This window comes from Coffea arabica, chromosome 7c, assembly GCF_036785885.1.
Source record: "Coffea arabica cultivar ET-39 chromosome 7c, Coffea Arabica ET-39 HiFi, whole genome shotgun sequence".
Taxonomy (NCBI): domain Eukaryota; kingdom Viridiplantae; phylum Streptophyta; class Magnoliopsida; order Gentianales; family Rubiaceae; genus Coffea; species Coffea arabica.
In genome coordinates this window covers 39,902,600-39,920,792 of record NC_092322.1, presented here as the reverse complement: position 1 = coordinate 39,920,792, position 18,193 = coordinate 39,902,600, and the positions used below count along the sequence as shown (strand labels likewise).

Sequence of the window (18,193 nt, the reverse complement as noted above, 5' to 3'; positions counted from 1 at the left end):
TCATTTAACATACCAAATGGACTCCACTTAATATGTACATAAGTAAGTAGAATCCTTATATGTACATACTAGGTATTTCCTTTTATATATATCCATACTAGGTATGAATAATAGTTGCTCGACATAAAATTTCTCATCCAATCATGATTGGTTCATCCTGCTTCCGTGAGTCCCACTTGATCCTTCATGGCTAAGTACGTAAAAATTACTTTTCACTCAAATTTTGTAGGTGCACTCAACTTAATGACTAAGTACATAAAATTTACTTTTCAGTTGCTCTTTGTTTCCTGATTGTTTTCACGTTAACCATGATTAGTGTCATGCAATATGTAGAAGCAAAACATTATGCTTGTTATAACATGGTGATTTGTCTTATAGCGTCTCTCGACTAGTACATAATAGTACTTGCCTCTTAAATGTGTTTATGAGAATGGAAATATGTGCATTCTTCGAATATTCTTTCATTTGTTTACGCTTGAATCAGCGTAATTTTTTCCACATCAATGTCATGATTTTTTAACACGAATTCATTTTGATTTGCACTGCTTAAGCACTGAAATTATTTTTTGGAGATATTCTTTATTCACTTGTGAACATAATCTAGACTACCTGAAGTAAACTACTCTTAGTCCCTGAAACACAACTATAGTTTTAATTGATATATTAAGGATAAAAATGTGCTTAAGAAAACGAAAAAAATGAAAAGTGTTTGAACTGTAATTTTTCTCCAAAAACTTTTTACATTTTCTACGAGCACATTTTTCAATTATCTTTTGCTATAGTACATTTTTCTACAAAAATTATCTTTTGCTATAGTACATCTTTTGCCATAGAAAATTAAATTGTGGAATTGAAGTGAAAAATCTATAAATACCCTTATGTGTTGCCTGGTGGACAAAGCGAGGAAACAGGTCAACACTACCACCCAACACCATCGCCGCCGCCACCCAACACAACCACCACACCCTCCCTCCTCCGCCCCTTCCCTCTTCCTCTTCCCCTCCCCTTCCGCGCCACCCCCTTACCCTCCCCTTATGACTAGAGGTCGTGGCTAGATTGCAATCAGAAGGTCGCAACTTTCTGGTTGCAATCTGGCCGCGACCAGATTGAGGGGAGGGACAGGAGGGCTGGGAGTGGAGTGGAAGGGAAGGGGGAAGAGGGAGGAGAAAGCGGAAGAATGAGGGAGAGGGAGGAGAAAGGAGGAGGGAGGGGGTGGTGGTTATGGTTGTGGGTAGTAGTAGTAATTTTTAAAAAATACCATAAACTTATTTTAATTTCAAAAGGTACCTCAATATATATTCCAAAAATCCCTCCAAAAAATCATGAAAAACACCTATAGTAAAAATTTTTCATATACAATGTTACAGTAAAATATTTCAAAAATATTCTAAAAATAGCTAATCCAAACGGAGCCAATAGGTGATTTGTTATACCATGCTTGTTTTACCAAAAACAGCTATACCATGTTTGTTATAACATGGTGATTTGTCTTATAAAGTCTCTCAACTAGTATTTGCCCCTTAAATGCGTTTATGAGAATGGAAATATGTGCATTCTTGGAATAATATTTCTATCGTTTACGCTTGAATTAGCGTAATTTTTTTGACATAAATATCATGATTTTTTAACAAGGAATTCATTTTGATTTATGCTGCGTAAACACCAAAAAGTATTTTTGAAGATATTTTGTATTCACTTATCAACATAATCTAGAATACCTCAAGTAAACTATTGTCAGTCCAAGAAACACAACAGTAATTTTAATTGTCATATTAAGGATAAAAATGTGCTTAAGAAAAGGAAAAAGAATGGTGCAGTAGTAAATGTTTATTGGGTAAATGTTGTATATAGTAATGATAATGATATGCATATTGTTGGAGTATTTTAATAAAATAGTTAAATTCTCAATTAAATGTGTAAGTTACAAGGAATAAATTGGAAAATATTTTTGAAATTTATTGGTGTTTAAATGGTTTTGACTAAAGACTTATTATATGAAATTCTAGCTTTTCAATTACAATAAGTTTTTGTAACCTACAATACAAATTTCAATGTGTTTTGAATGGCCAATAATTTTAGCATTTACTTGGTGTCTTATTAGTGGTGTAGGTTATATTTGTCTAATATTTCTTCACCTATAAATATATGTAATTGAGATAGAAAAAGGTGCTACAAGAACTTATGGCCTTGTTTGGCAGGCAAGTTTTTTGTCAAATTTGTTTGCTACAAGTTTTTTAAAAACTTTAGCTACAGTAACCTCAAAAAACTTCTCAAAGTTTTTAAACTATACACTTCAAAAATTTTTTTAAAAACTTCTACAGTAAGTTACAGTAAAATTTTAGACAAACACCCAAAAAAACTCACTTACCAAATGGGGCCTATGTTTTGTGAGTTACAATTCATAAGAGAAAAACTATCCACTCTTTTGTTATTTTTTATCTCATAGATTGGCAAGAAAATCCAGTATTAGTGAAGCTATACTCTCTTAGTTGTATAGACTAATGAGAGTAATAGCAAGTGTGGTTGGACTGTTGTATCTTGGGGGTAACAAGCTTGAAATTCTGTTGGACTGAAGTTAATTCTTCTGCAGAGGTTTGAATCACTTTAAAGAAAACGAGATATCCGTGCCTCAACCCTCCATATTTGTGCATTATTATATTATTATTTTAACTATTTTGTTATAGTTAATTTTATAATTGTTATAACTATTATTATAACTATTGTTGATTTTCTATTTAACATTTGTATTTTTATCGTAGCGGAATAACAATTTTAAGGTGAAATAGATCAAGGTGGAGTTCAACTTATAAGTCCTCACTATCAACTCAAGTGACTTTAGTAGTTTACCTATGGACGGGAATAAAAAGAGAAGATCTCAACCAATGAGATATATGAAGTATAAAAGATGTTTGTGAAGAAAAGTTTAGCCAAAAAAAGGGAAGTTGTTAAATTCCATTACTAGTATTATAATGGCTTATTATAGTTTCTATGAAACTTCTTATTCTAATACCAAAAGTTTTGGAAGGCTTAACAAGAAACTAAGGCATCGGAGAAGTAGATTCGATGGAGTTCTAATTATTGAACAATTACAACTTGTTGCTGCACTGGACAAGTTGCCACCACGCATTGTGAAAGAAATTTTAAAAGTTTCTTCTTAACAAGTAAAAGTGAACTTCCAATGGGTATGATTAATTGGGTCATTTACTTTAATTGCAATAGATATATACTCCATTGCATGTCATAAATTTGTGACAAATAGTGGAGGTTCAAAGTAATTTTCTATACTAAAATGCATAGGACTTGATCTTAAAATGCGATATATGTTTGGTTGCATATCATTAAAGCATTAAAATAGTGGGGGTTATTTGTTTGCTGAAAATTAAAGCAAAAAATTAGACTAATTACTTGAGGATACTCAATTAAATGACTTGGATCTATTTTGAATATATATATATATATATATATATATATATATATATATATATATATATATATATACAAATGTCATGTGATACCATGTTATAATTGCAATTTGTGGGTATGAATTTTAAAGTTACAGTTAAGTGCACTATTAAATGATATTGAGTATCATGTTTTTGAATTTTTTAATCCTTTCTTTGAGTTTGTGTAGATGGATATACACTCATAAGTGTGAATCTAATGTGAAGGCACTTGAAGAAAGTATTTCATATTCTTGCGAAAACAAATTATATGGAAATTCCATGGAGATGTTAAATATGGTTCCTAGTAGGTTTATAGACTACTGGCATACTAGATGAAATTGAGAATTATTGAGAGATAAAATAGCTCCTAGTAGTAAACTATTGGTCACCTATGTTGATGATTTCTAGTGAGACTATTGGCTATTAGGATGGAAAAATTTGAAAAACATTGAACCATCACTTGAAGTGAATATAATTGCTTGTATGGCAATTATGTGAGAAATATCTCACAAAATATTGGTAGTATCATCGTATTATTGTGATACTTGATGAAAACAATTTGACTTGAGTGTTAATGAGATCATATCTTTGTTTATGTTTTGTGATGATAGTGAATAACTCAAACTTGAGGCAAAGACATGATAAACCATAAGAGGGATGTGACTAAAGTCTACGAATCATAAATCACATGTAAGGAAACCCAACCTAATGATTGGAGATCCCAAGAGTTAGGGTCAAAGAAAAAAATGAATTACATGGTGATTTGAAATGGGTATGCACAAAATTTGATAAGTATGGTCCATCCCTGTGGTATATGTGTATGCATCCTGTAACGAAAGAAAGGTTGAACTATATTACTCTTAATGAAATCCATAGCTTCTATGGGTGGGGTGTTTGAGTCACGGGAGCACCCTTGATGGGTTTCATCTATACGAGTGTTATGGGTGGGGCCGCCCTAAAGAGAATTGGGACTTGTTCTCTTGTACACTCATGAAAAAATTGAGATTGAGCACAAGGCCATAAAGTGCCAGTTTGATTAGCTCATGAGAACAACACAAGGACTTTTGTGTGTATAAGGTGATATCCAATATTCCAAAAGCAGCCATAGTTTAAGATCGAAGTTCACTACTAGCTATGCTATTGGAAATTACTATAACACTAAATATAGGTTCAAGGCATTGCTACCTATTGTAAATGGTTTTGACTAAAGACTTATTATATGAAATTATGGTTTATCAATTACAATAAGTTTTTGTAACCTACGATACAAATTTCAATGTGTTTTGAATGGCCAATAATTTCAGCATTTACTTAGTGTCTTATTAGTGGTGTCGATTTTGTTTGTCTAATTTTTCTTCACCTATAAATATATGTAATTGAGATAGAAAAAGGTGCTACGAAAAATTATGTTTTGTGAGCTACAATTCATAATAGAAAAACTATCCACTAATTTGTTATTTTCTATCTCATAGATTTGCAAGTAAAACTAGTGTTAGTGGAGCTATACTCTATTAGTTTTGCAGACTAATGAGAGTGACAGCAAGTGTGGCTGGGTTGTTATATCTTGGGGGTGACAAGTCGGAAATTCTATTGCACCGGAGTTGATTTTTTCGCAGAGGCTTGAATCACCTTAAAGAAAGTAAGATATCTATGCCTCAACCCTCCACATTTTTGCATTATTATATTATTTTTTAAACTATTTTATTATAGTTAATTTTATAATTGTTATAATTATTAATATAACTATTGTTGATTTTCTATTTAACATTTGTATTTTTGTTCTAGCGGAACAACACATTGTATTGGGTAAATGTTGCAAAACGCTATCTCATTCACATCACAAATGGTGCAGTAGTAAATAAAAAATTGTGACCACAGCTTCCCAGCAACTTCTGTTGTGACAAATTAAGACAACTACTTACTCTGCGAAAGTTATCGAGGAGAAAGTAATCATAGTTGTCCCTAAGTGTGGTGCTATTGGAGAAAGTTATCGAAGAATCTCTCTGCGAAATTGGATTTGCATTTGAAAATGAGCCTAGATAAAATCACATGAAATTTTTCCAGGATATCCGTATCTAAATCACAAGAATGATTACACATGAGATAAGCAGAGTGTAGATCATGAATTATCCTGGTTACCAAGTCTTGAATTCTAAAGCAAATAATAATCCATCTCAAACTTTTTCAGTATTATCCTTGCCCTTGTCCTCCTGATATGCAAGTTCCAAAAGTGCTTCTTGGTTCCTCCTCTTCCAACGAATTGGCATAAACAAAAAAGACTACCAATAGTCTAACCACCATCTCCAGGAACTTGATTTTATCCTCCCACAAACTATAGAACCTTTTAAACCAGTCCAGATAATCCATAAAATCAAAGCAACTAATGCCACTGCTGGAGGAGATCTCCATCATGGTATCTTCTTTTCACACTTGATTTTAGATTTCTACAGACTATGCTTTTCACTTTTCTTTTCCAAATAAACAATGGTTTTGTGAAGAAGAAGATGCTTTCCACATTTCACACCAGGTAGTGGTGCTTTTCTTTCAATAAAGTCTTTGTCGCATCCATTACGGCAGAAACATGATTCGATTTCTGGTCTTTTTTAGGTTTTTAAATCTTTAAGATTGTTGTATGATTGCTAATTAGTTCTAATTGGATGGGGGGACCTAGCGTAATTTTAGTGATATTCTGTAAACTTAGTTCAAGATGTACAACTTTGTCATGATCCGGCAGTAGTCAATACTGCCAGCTAGACTCTTTTGTATCTACATACATATTGTATTGGGTAAATGTTGCAAACCGCTATCTCATTCACATGAGAAATGGTACAGTAGTAAATAAAAAATTGTGACCACAGTTTCCCAGCAACTTCTCTTGTGCCAAATGAAGACAACTTGCTGAGGTATCTCATCGAGGAGAAAGTTATCATATTTGTCCCTCATTTTTATTGGTAGATCTGCACCAGTGTGGTGCATTTTTTATTGTTGACAACTTTGACAGAAATTTGAGGAAATCTATGAGTTGCACATGCCAATTTTCTCACCTTGAGTTGGGGTAATTGTAAAATATTTTATAAATGACCAAAATAACAGCAAATTGGACAATCTGCACCCAGGTTTCTGCATAGAACCAATCCTTTACGCGCTTCCAAATGTCTTCAAGTCCAAAAAGTGCCATTCTTTGGAAAGAACAAAGAGTACAATTTGCAGACTTCATAAATGGCATTAGTTTGATTATCATCTGTAGTGCTTCAAACAATGGCACTAATTTGGTGATCATCTATAGTGCATGATCACAATCCTGGCTTAACAATGGCTAATAGTTATTCAGACTGTGGTAAATCACCAAGCTCATAGTAACTATATTAAGAAAGAGGCCCTGCTGTGGATTCTTATTAGTTAACTTGGAGCATCTGTCAATTTCTTGTCCCCTAGTTTATTAGTGTAACCGTCCAAGGATACTGAATCTGCACATGATCAAGATTCTTGCCGGTGTCTCTTGAGATTTTTATTTTGCTTGTAATTTACCTCTCTAGAGAGTGGAACAGTGACAGTGCTATCAGTTGAATGAAGACGTAAATGGATTGATCAACAAAAAGTATACACGTATTTTCGTTTATTTGTAATTTTCATCAGCTTGCGACATTTAATCACGGAAAATAAAAAATTAAACAGCAAACTAAAATGCTTAAGAAAAATGAACTATCATTAGATTTCAAGAAGATATTGCAGTTAGTGCTCTTTTTTTTTCACTCTCACCCCCAACTGCCAAATCCATCATTAGAACCCTGCACCCAAAGAACTCTAAAACTCCTTTCGTGGGAACCTGAAAAATGTGTACTAGCTGCAAAATAAATAAAAAATAAAACATTTCCTTAGGTTTTTGGATTTGTTTTTTACATTTAGAGCAACCTCAAGGAAAAGTCTAAAGTGATGAAGAGTTACCATAACTCACAAATAAATAGTTGACGTGATGCAACGTGTAGATTTTACCTTACTATATATATTATAGGTTTCACTTGGTACAAAATTATGATAGTCAATTTAGTACAACCAATAGTAAGTTTTTGTGTAAAAGAAGTGTCATAATATATGTAACTTACTCTTTAAATAACAATTCCTACTATTTTTTTTTTTTAACAAAAACTATCACTTTTGACTCCAAAATTTACCATTTGTTATATAAAACTTATCACATTTCAAGAAAAATATATGACTTCATTGACAAATCTTATCTCTACTTTAGTAAAATTTACTACATTATCAACAAATCGTACTAACTTTCGAGCAAAACTTGCTACTCTTTTCACAAAACTTGCAACTGTTATAGCAAAATTATGACTTCATCAACAAATCTTATGTTTTTTCCTGCAAGACACACCAATTTTTAAATAAAACTAACCATTCTTTTAGTTAAACTCACCACTACATTTTTGTGACCAAATAAAGTACTTTGGTTAAAGTTTATCATTCTGTTAGTGATATTGACAACATTCCTCAAGCAGTATTAATCCTTTTTTTTAACTTAATCTTTCTTAGTAGCAAAAACACACAATGTAGTTAGCAAAACCTATTACTTTATTTATAAATAATATTTTTCCATGAATAACCTAGTTAGTCCACCCACTTTTTGATCTATAGGTTATATACTCATAGTCATTGCTTATTTGCAATTGAATATCTGCTTAAATAAAACTTTATTTCGGTGAAATAATAACTATTTTGCTCTATGCAAATAATGCTTTAAGGGTTTTTATTGAACCCTTAAAGTATTCAACTTTTTCTCAAAAATATCATTGATTTTTATGGCAAGGTATAAGTTTATTAGGAACTATGCCATTTCCTTAGTAAATAATATATATATGTGTCCTCACACACACACACACACACACACACACACACACACATATATATGTATATGTATATACATATAACAATGTTCAGTTTTGGTTTTGTTAGGTTGTTGAACTGTACTCTAATCTTCTAGCAAATGGACTATTCATCTTTTCACCACGTGGACGCCTTTAATATTTGTGTTTTTTTTATTTTTTATTTATTTCTATTTTTTGGCAACAATTAATTCCTTTTCTTTTTTAATTATGACAGGTGTCGAGTCTGTACAATAATAATTACCCACTTAAGAAAAATACAGGTTTTGTATATAGCGGTGAGTAGGGTCGAATCCACAGGGACTGGAGATAATTCGTTTCTTCTAGAGTTCAAAGTATGGGAGTTTTTAGGATTAAATGCTAATGAATTACTAACTAAATAAATTAAATGTGCAAAATAATTAATTGGGAGAAATAATCGGGGAAACTCTAGCCAAGGATACACTTCAGAAATGGTTCATGCAACTGATCATTGATTCGAATATAATTCCAACAATTATTAATAAATTGGTTATAGTTGTCATACACGCGATAAACAACCAGCCTTTCCTTAATTTCTCGATAGTTAAGGTACGACCGTTAACTATTTCTCTAACCCGGAAACAACCCTAGGTACGACCGTAGAATTTAATTTCTGGTTTGCATTAAGATTTAGAAAAATCCAATCCTAACTAACAAACACGCAACGAAGGTTTGTTTAAGTTAAATCGTATGTTTTCCTGACATAAAGCCAATTACGCCAGTTGCTACCGGGACAGAAGTAATCGAACAGTTAAGGATTCAACTACCCCCAATTAGCAAAATAGCCTACGTGAATAATTAAATGTCGCGCATCTATTCAATCATACACGATAACTATAACAACAATTAAAAGTAGAAAACATACGAATACCAATAAATGGAGGAAGCAGTTAAAATAATTTAGATCTCACAGTAATTGTTGAACCAAATCTTCAGTTGTCCCTTTGATTAGAAGTATAAAATTAGTTCTCCATTAATGGAGAACAAGCCATGCAAATAATTGTTCCAAGCTTTTTTCCCTGTTTTTCCTCCTAAAGATCGGCTAAAAAAGAAAAAGTAAAAGACCTCAGTACCAGCCAAATTCTTCTTCCTCCCATCGGCCAACAAGAAAAGAGGAATAAGAACAATAGTAACTATCCATTTTTTTTTCTAGCAAAAGAGATAATGAATTGATGTCTCACGAATCTTTGCTCAATTACCTCATTGATTGGTTTCCTAATACCAATCCAACTCCTAAAAAGATTTCTATTACAAATCAATTTCCTTCAACTTTCCTTTTCCTTGAAAATGATCCCCAAAATAAGGAGAGTCTTGGCAACTAACAAATTAGGAAGTTGACTTGAATTGGGAGACTACCCAATATTAATCTCGTCTTTCTAGCCTTGAATGTAGGTCACGAATGTACCACCATCAAATTAACTGAAAAATTATCACTTTTAATCACGTTTTGCTCCTTTTCCTACAATTAGCACCATTAACCAAATATAAGTAGAATCAATCAATTAAAATAATATTTGGCTAGAATCAAAGGGGAAAATAATTATAAATTTAGCAACAAATTATGACCTATCAATTTTCCTCACACCTAAACCATACTTGTCCTCAAGCATGAGAACACAAATCAAGTAATCAAATTCAAACAATGGTATTACTCAAATCTTCTATTGCCAAGATGTAATTAAAATATATGTCAAGTATTAGTGGCAATTTTCAAGAAATATCCCTCCAGTTAGCTTTCAAGATTAAGGACTCTTTTTATTTATGACTAACTAATCTAAGAACATAAAATATTCAACCAGCATCCATTAACAAATGGTTCGACTATTAAGCAAAATCTCAACATTAAAATTCATGGATCAGCGAGCTAACAATTCATTCACATTTTTCACTATTAGCACTTTTTTTTTTAGAATATCCCCACTTGATTGATTTTTCTTTTTTCAGGGGGAATACTTAGTCTTTAGCCATTTAAGCGTTTTGACGCGAACTCCGACATTGGCCAAATGAAGGAACCCGATTACTCAACTTTTATCGCTAAAGGACCACACACTCATAGCTATCGTTGCTTTTTGACGCGAAAATCGACATTTTTGGTGAAGACCTCCGGTTACTAGGTAACGATACTAGTGGAGTATGTGAGATCCCGATTCGTCCTTAATTTTGAATAAGGATTATTAGTGCTAAATTTTGCTATAAAATTTGATTTTAAGGATGATGGTAATTCTTTACATGTGATTTTGCTTTTAGAATCGAAAAACCTTAATTTGGAATTTTATTAAAACCCTAATTTCGCCAATGTTATAATGATTGTTTTATTGTTTTTATTATGGAGAAAGTATGATTAAGTATGGGAGGTTAAGATAATAAGGTGATTAGTGAAATGATTAAGTGTGATAAAGTATGTTGGATTAGAATAAGTTGTATCCTATGGAGTTAAGTGCAAGAGTTCCAAACATTTGTGGGCAAGAGTGTGAGAAAACAAAAAGGAAGTTGCAAGGACTAGGAAGTGAATAATCATCTTTTATGTGATTGGTTGGTGGAAAATATCTACTAATGGTCTTGACTAAGTATTAATTCTAGAACATCCAAGAGAACACAAGACATAAACCAAATCAAAAACTAAAGAGAGAGAGAAAAACCTTCATCTTTCACTCCAATTTCTTATTTCAATCTTGAGTTTTAACCGATAGAATTGCAAGTCACTCCATAAAAGTTGGTTACTAAGGTAGATTAAAGGATTGGGTGGAGTGATTTTGAAGGGACAAGCTCCAAGCTACCACCTTTCTTGTAGTTGTAAGGTATTTTGCCAAGAACATCCTCTTTACTTCAATTAATTGCTTATTAGTGGTTTTTAGTGGTTTTAGATGTTGTTTTGTGGAAGATTAGCACTTGAATGGATGAATTCCAGATTTCTGGAAAATTGTAGCCCTATTCTGTCCGGTTTTAGTGCTCCATGTTAGAGGCCGAATTAAGCTTAGTACAAAACATGAAAGTTGTAAAGAATGATGATTTATAGGTGCCTACAAAATTTCAGCTCAATCGGAGCAACGTAGCCTATGAAAAACCGAAATACCCCTGCTGCCCTGTTTCTATCCGAACATGCTAATCAGCTTCTGTAATTGGTTGTTTTGACCAGTAATACTACTGCTTTGGTTGTTGATGTCTTCTTAAGACTTATAGCCTTGTATCCTAGCTTTCAAATGGCTTTGGAATTACCTAAATTGGAGTTGTGTGTGCTGAGATATGAGTGAATAAAGCAGGACTGCTAGTTGATTTCTGCAGTGAATTTCGAACTGGAAAATATGGAGTTGTTTTGGTAAATTTGACCTAGTTAGGATGAGAACTGGACTGAGTGGTCTTCATGAAAGTTGTACCTTCTTAAGTTCTTGATGTGCCTGCAAAATTTCAGGTCAAACGGATCAGTGTAACCCGAGTTATAGCCAAAAACACTTGCACCTATTTTGTACACTGGATTGTGTTACGCTTTTTAATTTTGCTTCTGACCATGCTCTGTCCGTTTTGATAATGTGCGAATTGGGTGTTTACCCCTTCACAATAAATGTAGATCTTGGTCTTAGCTTCGAAACGGTATAAAGTACATCCAAATCTGAGTTCCGTAGCTTCAGTTATGACCAGAATAAGATCGGTTGTCAGAACTGCCTTTGAATTTGGACAGTTCTGACAGGAACTTTGAACCCCTTTTTCCCTATGCTTCGTACTGATTCAGTTTTGGGTCAAAATACAAAAGTTATAGCCTTATGTCTTAGCTTTCCAACGCCTTTGGAATTTCTTGATTTGGATTTGTGAGCTGTGAGTGATGGTCCAGTAAACAAACCCTGTCCGTCACCCTAAAATGCAAATTTCTGGTACGGTTTTCCATAATTTCGACCTGCTTCCATTCAGATCTAGATTAAGGTGTCTTCATGAAAATTATAGCCCTTCTTCTTAGCTTCGCAGCAGTACCTAATGCATTTCAATCCGATAACTGTACCCTGAAATTTGTTTAAAACGGTTCTAGATGCCAAATCTACCGTTTCCGTTGCCGGCCGTTTATGTTTTCGTTTGCCGTTTCCGCACATGCATGTGCCAATTTTGCCGTTTTGCTTAATTTGTGCACTTTAGTAGTTGTTTGTGTGATAATATGGCTCAACCTTCTGCTACAGGCGGTGACGGGCTAGACGGAGCTGGTGGGCCCACTAGCTAGCGACTTGAATTCATTTCCGTACTTTCTCTTGTTATACTTGCTCTTTAGGTGAGTAATCAGGGTTTCTGTGTAACTCAATACTAATATGAGTTTACTATGAAAAATGGGTACTTAGGCGAGAGTGTATTTTATCGCACTCGATCTAAGACCCATTAGTTGCTCTTGATACCTGTGAAATATGATTTTTTGTGATTTGTTATGGAGCATTTATTGCTTGTGAAACATTTGCGGAGCATTTATTGCTTGTGACGCAATTTGAGAGCATTTATTGCTTGAACTAGAGCATTTATTGCTTGAACCAGAGCATTTATTGCTTGAACTACGATTTTAGAGCATTTATTGCTTGAAAAATATTTTGAGCATGTATTGCTCGTGACTTGAGCTGAGGCTCATGGTCTCTTTATCTGGGATCCTTTAAGAGAAGCGAGCTGTGTGGCTCAGGATCTCAAGGGTCAACCAGTGATCAAGCTTGACAAATGAGTTGGCTTGGGAGCCACCTGTATCCTTACCATGTGATGTTACTTTTCTGCTTTTGCTTTGCTCTCACTGTGTAAATGTTGACATGTAAAAATTACATTTTTACCCCTGGTTAGTCACTAAGCTTCTAGCTTACCCTATTCCCTTTTGTTTTCCTTAACAGGGCCGACGCGGGGAAATTTTGGCACCATCACTAGTATAGTTAGACTTTGTTTGTAATCTCCGAATAGTTAAAATATTTTTCCCTATTATAGTGATCCGTGTAAGGACCCTTCTTAGGGTCCACTTTTTGGTTTTGGTTATAATAATAAGGATGTAATGGTCTGAGTAGTTGATTTTGGGGATGTAAATAGAACTCTTTTGCCGATGTATATAATATGAATAGTACTCTTTTGCCGTGTGAATAACTTTTATTTGCTTTTGCCTCTGAGTTCGGGTGAGAGCTGGGCAGGCGGTCCGCCGAACCCTTTGGTACGCTTTAGGGGGAGGTGGGGCTGTCACAGAGTATAATCAAATACTATTCATAAATAAGCACCAAATTAAAATTAACAATCACACAAATCCACTTCATTTCTTAAACATGGAGAACTAAGATTAATAGTTGAACCAATTTGCACAAAAAAAATGCTAGATAAATATTTACAATACTTAGAAAAGTTAACTAAAAAGTATAAAAGTCAAAAATTTCAAATATTCACCAAAGAGATACCCTTAAAGTTAACCATGTCATACTTACCACCTTCGAGAGTAAAATCTTAGCAATAAAAAGATTTGAGACATCTAACCATCATTTATCAGGAATAATCACAAATATGTTCAAAGATAGGCAAAAATTGGATAAAATTCGACAAAGTTAAAAAAAAAAAATCCAACAAAAATGCCTACACTTACACTTGCACTTTTTCAATATATTATCAATATACTACTCCCCTCACACCTAAATCTTATATTGTCCCCAATTTAAGCAATAAAGAATAAAATTCAAAGCAAAAAGGGACAACAAAACTTCCCTGAGCACGCAATGGAGGGTCTCAAGCAGTTATGGCATAGGTGGGAATGGTCGGTTCTTCCTTTTATCCTTTGTTTGAGCAGAGATGAGAACAGATAATGAGGGATTGGCACCAGTAGTGAGTTGGCTGGCGGCGGCGACTGAAGCCGGTAGTGAGTTGGCTGGCGGCGGCGACTGAACGAAGATGGTGGCTGTAGCGGGCTGGGGAGGTGCACGGTGCAGTGGTGACGGACAGCCAAGCACGTGAAGGCAGCAGTGGAAAAGGGGGGAAAAAGGGAAAGAAAGAAAGAAGAAAAAATCATGGATTTTTTTCTTTTGGAATAAAGGAACCCCTGTGTTAGGAGTGAGCACGCCTAACTGCCTTCGAGTCTTCTGACCAACCATCCGAAATTAAGATCTTTAAACATGACCACCTGGCGTGGGCACGCCTAACTACTAGAAAGTTTTCTGACCAATTTTCGAAAATTGAGTTCCAAGTGGTCATGCCTAACTACTCTAGAGTCTTATGACCGTAGACGAAAATTGCTTTCCTTAAGCGTGACCATATGACGTGGGCACGCCTAACTGCTAGGTACTTCCTGCCACAAAAGCAACAAATCACTAAATGCAACTAACACTTAACAAAAACTCCAAAAATATAAGAAAACTAAAATAAAGGCCTTGGGTTGCCTCCCAAGTAGCGTCTTTCTTTAATGTCTTTGGCTAGACATTGCCATATTTATTCACGGAGGATAAAATCGTGTAACTCGTTTCAGTGCTTCATCTTCTATGTAATCCTAATAGTCCTTGTAAATAGAGTAATTCTTGAACACACGAGCTACGGTCTTCCATGGACTAGTAGATGGCGCCAAACAAATCAACAAGGATTTTAATTCTTCACTCATTCCTCCATCACGAACACTTACTGGTTCGAGATATTTTGCCATCGCAACTCTTAACTTATTCTTGTTATGAAATTCAAAGTCTTCTAGTATAATAAAATCAATTTCACTAACAGGAATTGAAGAATAAGAGTCAGGAGAATATTGATCAAGGAATGGAGGAGATGTCACCGCATTTGGAGATTGTTCACTGGATTCATTTACTTGAACTATTTGATATTGGGGTTCCATTTCTTGTAATTCAATTTCCTTTTCAACTGTATTTTTAGATTCTTTTCTTGAAACTCTTGCAGTTCCATATCATTTGTCAGGATAATTGTACTCTCATCTTCTTTAGGATCGTTGATGGTCTGTGAGGGCAATTCTTCATAAATTGGAGAAATCAATTTGCTCATTGTAGATGCCCATTCACGCCTTCATTCTTCCATCTCTTTAATCATCCCTTGTGTCTCCTGTTGAAATTGATGTACCTCCTGTTGAAATTGATATGTCTCTTGTTGAAGTTGATATGTCTCCGGTTGAATTTGATATGTGTTAGTAGCTATTAATTCAACTATTTCTTCAAGAGACATACCTGACATGGATGACGGTTCTTGAGACTCTATCTGTTGAAAATCTATTCGCCTTTGTTCATAATTAAAAGTCGAATCATCCCACCATCCTTGCTCATACCTGTTTGAATAAGGGTCATACCACGTTTGATATTGTGGTGAAAAATCTTCAAAATTATCGATTGGAGCACTTAGACCATCTTGAAATGTATGGCACATGTCGATTGAATGATCTGAGACAAAATAAGTTCTACAATTTGCAATAGCCCATTGATCATTAGAAAAAACACGAGTCTCATAACCCCTTCTAGAAATAAAATCCAGTCTATCACCAAAATACGGAGTGTTAGCAGCCATAAACTATATAAAAAATAAGAGAAAAATAAAAAAATGAAAACAAGATGAACTAAAAAAGAAACAAATTAATCAGACACCAGTCCCCGGCAATGGCGCCAAAAATTGACAGGTGTCGAGCCTGTGCAATAATAATTGCCTACTTAAGAAAAATACAGATTTTATATATAGCAGTGAGTAGGGTCGAATTCACAGGAATTAGGGATAATTCGTTTCTTCTAGAGTTCAAAGTATGGGGGTTTTAGGATTAAATGCTAATGAATTGCTAACTAAATAAACTAAATGTGCAAAATAATTAATTGGGAGAAATAATCGAGGAAACTCTAGCCAAGGATACACTTCAGAAATGGTTCATGCAAATGATCATCGATTCAAATATAATTCCAACAATTATTAATAAATTGGTTATAGTTGTCATACACGCGATAAACAACCAACCTTTCCTTAATTTCTCGATGTTAAGATTCGACCGTTAACTATTTCTCTAATCTGGAAACAACCCTAGGTACGACCGTAGGATTTAATTTCTGGTTTGCATTAAGATTTAGAAAAACTCAATCCTAACTAACAAACACGCTACGAAGGTTTGTTTAAATTATATCGTATGTTTTCCTGGCATAAAGTCAATTACGCCAGTTGCTACCGGGACGGAAGTAATCGAACAATTATGGATTCAACTACCCCCAATTAGCAAAATAACCTACGTGAATAATTAAATATTGTGCATCTATTCAATCATACACGATAACTATAACAACAATTAAAAGCAAAAAACATACGAATACCAATAAATGGAGGAAACAGTTAAAATAATTTAGATCTCACAGTAATTGTTGAACCAAATCTTCAGTTGTCCCCTTGACTAGAAGTATAAAATTAGTTCTCCATTAATGGAGAACAAGCCATGCAAATAATTGTTCCAAGCTTTTTTTCCTGTTTTTCCTCCCAAAGGTCGGCTAAAAAGGAAAAAGTAAAAGACCTCAGTACCAGCCGAATTCTTCTTCCTCCTATTGGCCAACAAGAAAGAGGAATAAGAACAATAGTAACTATTCATTTTTTTTTCTAGCAAAAGAAATAATGAATTGATGCCTCACGAATCTTTGCCCAATTATCTCATTGATTGGTTTCCTAATACCAATCCAACTCCTAAAAGTGAGTCGGGGAACTAAAACGGACAATTAGGAGGGAAAAAATAGGAGCGAAGGAAATAGCGTCGCTGCTATAGGGTTTTTGCATGGCCGCCATGGCCGCCCTCCGGCAACTGCTTGGAGGGCAAACTGAGTTGTCTCCTACCTTTAGCAAAAATCGTTCTCGGAGCTATTTGCTAATGCGGCAACGACGAAACTTGCTTTCACGGTCATTGCCAAGGTGTCTTCTCATAGAGGGGAACCAGCGGTCTTGTTTGCACAAACAGATCTGGAGATATTAGCTACCCCATATAATTGCTTTGGTGGGGAAATTCTCAAAGGGAAGGCCTAAGATGGAGGACTTGAGGAAGTTTTTTCATTTGCTTGATCTGAAAGAGAAAGCTTCAGTTGGACCGATGGACTCCAGACATATTCTAATTAGGCAAGGCACGGAGGCAGACTTTCATAGGCTTCGGGCACGGGGTATCTAGTATGTTTTTGGGATGCCAATGAGGGTGTTCCGTTGGTCACCAGAATTCCATGTAGACCGTGAGCCTTCAGTAGTTCTAGTATGGTTCCAGTTGTCCAAGTTACCAATACATTACTTCAACAAGGACTGTTTGTTTCAGATTGTTTGCTGTGTGGGCAAGCTACTTTTTGTTGATGCAGCCACGGCTTCTGGCTCTTGTCCAAGTGTGGCGAGAGTTTGTGTGGAGGTTGATTTACTTAAGTCGTTTCCAGGTAGAATATGGATTGGCAATGGGGATTATGGGGGTTTTTGGTTCCAGAAAATATCCCCAAGTATTGTTCCCATTGCTTTCACGAAGGCCATGATCAGGGGGACTGTCGTTTCCTCCACCCAAGGTCTCGGCCAGATAAGAAGCAGCCGAAGGAGACTACTGAAGTGCAAGGGTATAGGATGAAGGATGTGCCTACTGAAGCGCAAGGGCATGCTCCTGCTATGGAGTTTACTGATGTAACAAGGACGGCTGTGCCTGAGACAATTGCAGCCGTGGGTGAGGAATTGATTACCTCGATGGTGAAGCAGGGAAGTGAGGAGGCAACTGGGCATTCAGGGCAGAGCTCGGACGCAGCTCTGGGGGAGTCGTCAAGGTCTGCTGCTACAATTGGCCTGCGTAGCCAGGAGTTGTAGTAGGGGTGTGGCACTGATGGCATCACTCTTCCTACTTGCTGCGCATCAGGATTGGTCAGCTTGCCGCCTTCTCCCTTGAAAGAC

At 35.1% G+C, this 18,193-nt stretch overlaps 1 long non-coding RNA gene across 1 annotated transcript; it reads left to right on the top strand.

Moving 5' to 3' along the window:
* The first annotated feature begins 10,987 nt into the window (after positions 1-10,987).
* Positions 10,988-13,441, top strand: LOC140010276 (uncharacterized). The gene is made up of 3 exons (XR_011817580.1): positions 10,988-11,151; positions 12,517-12,605; positions 13,198-13,441. It is a non-coding gene; the product is annotated as an uncharacterized lncRNA (long non-coding RNA).
* Positions 13,442-18,193: the final 4,752 nt, after the last annotated feature.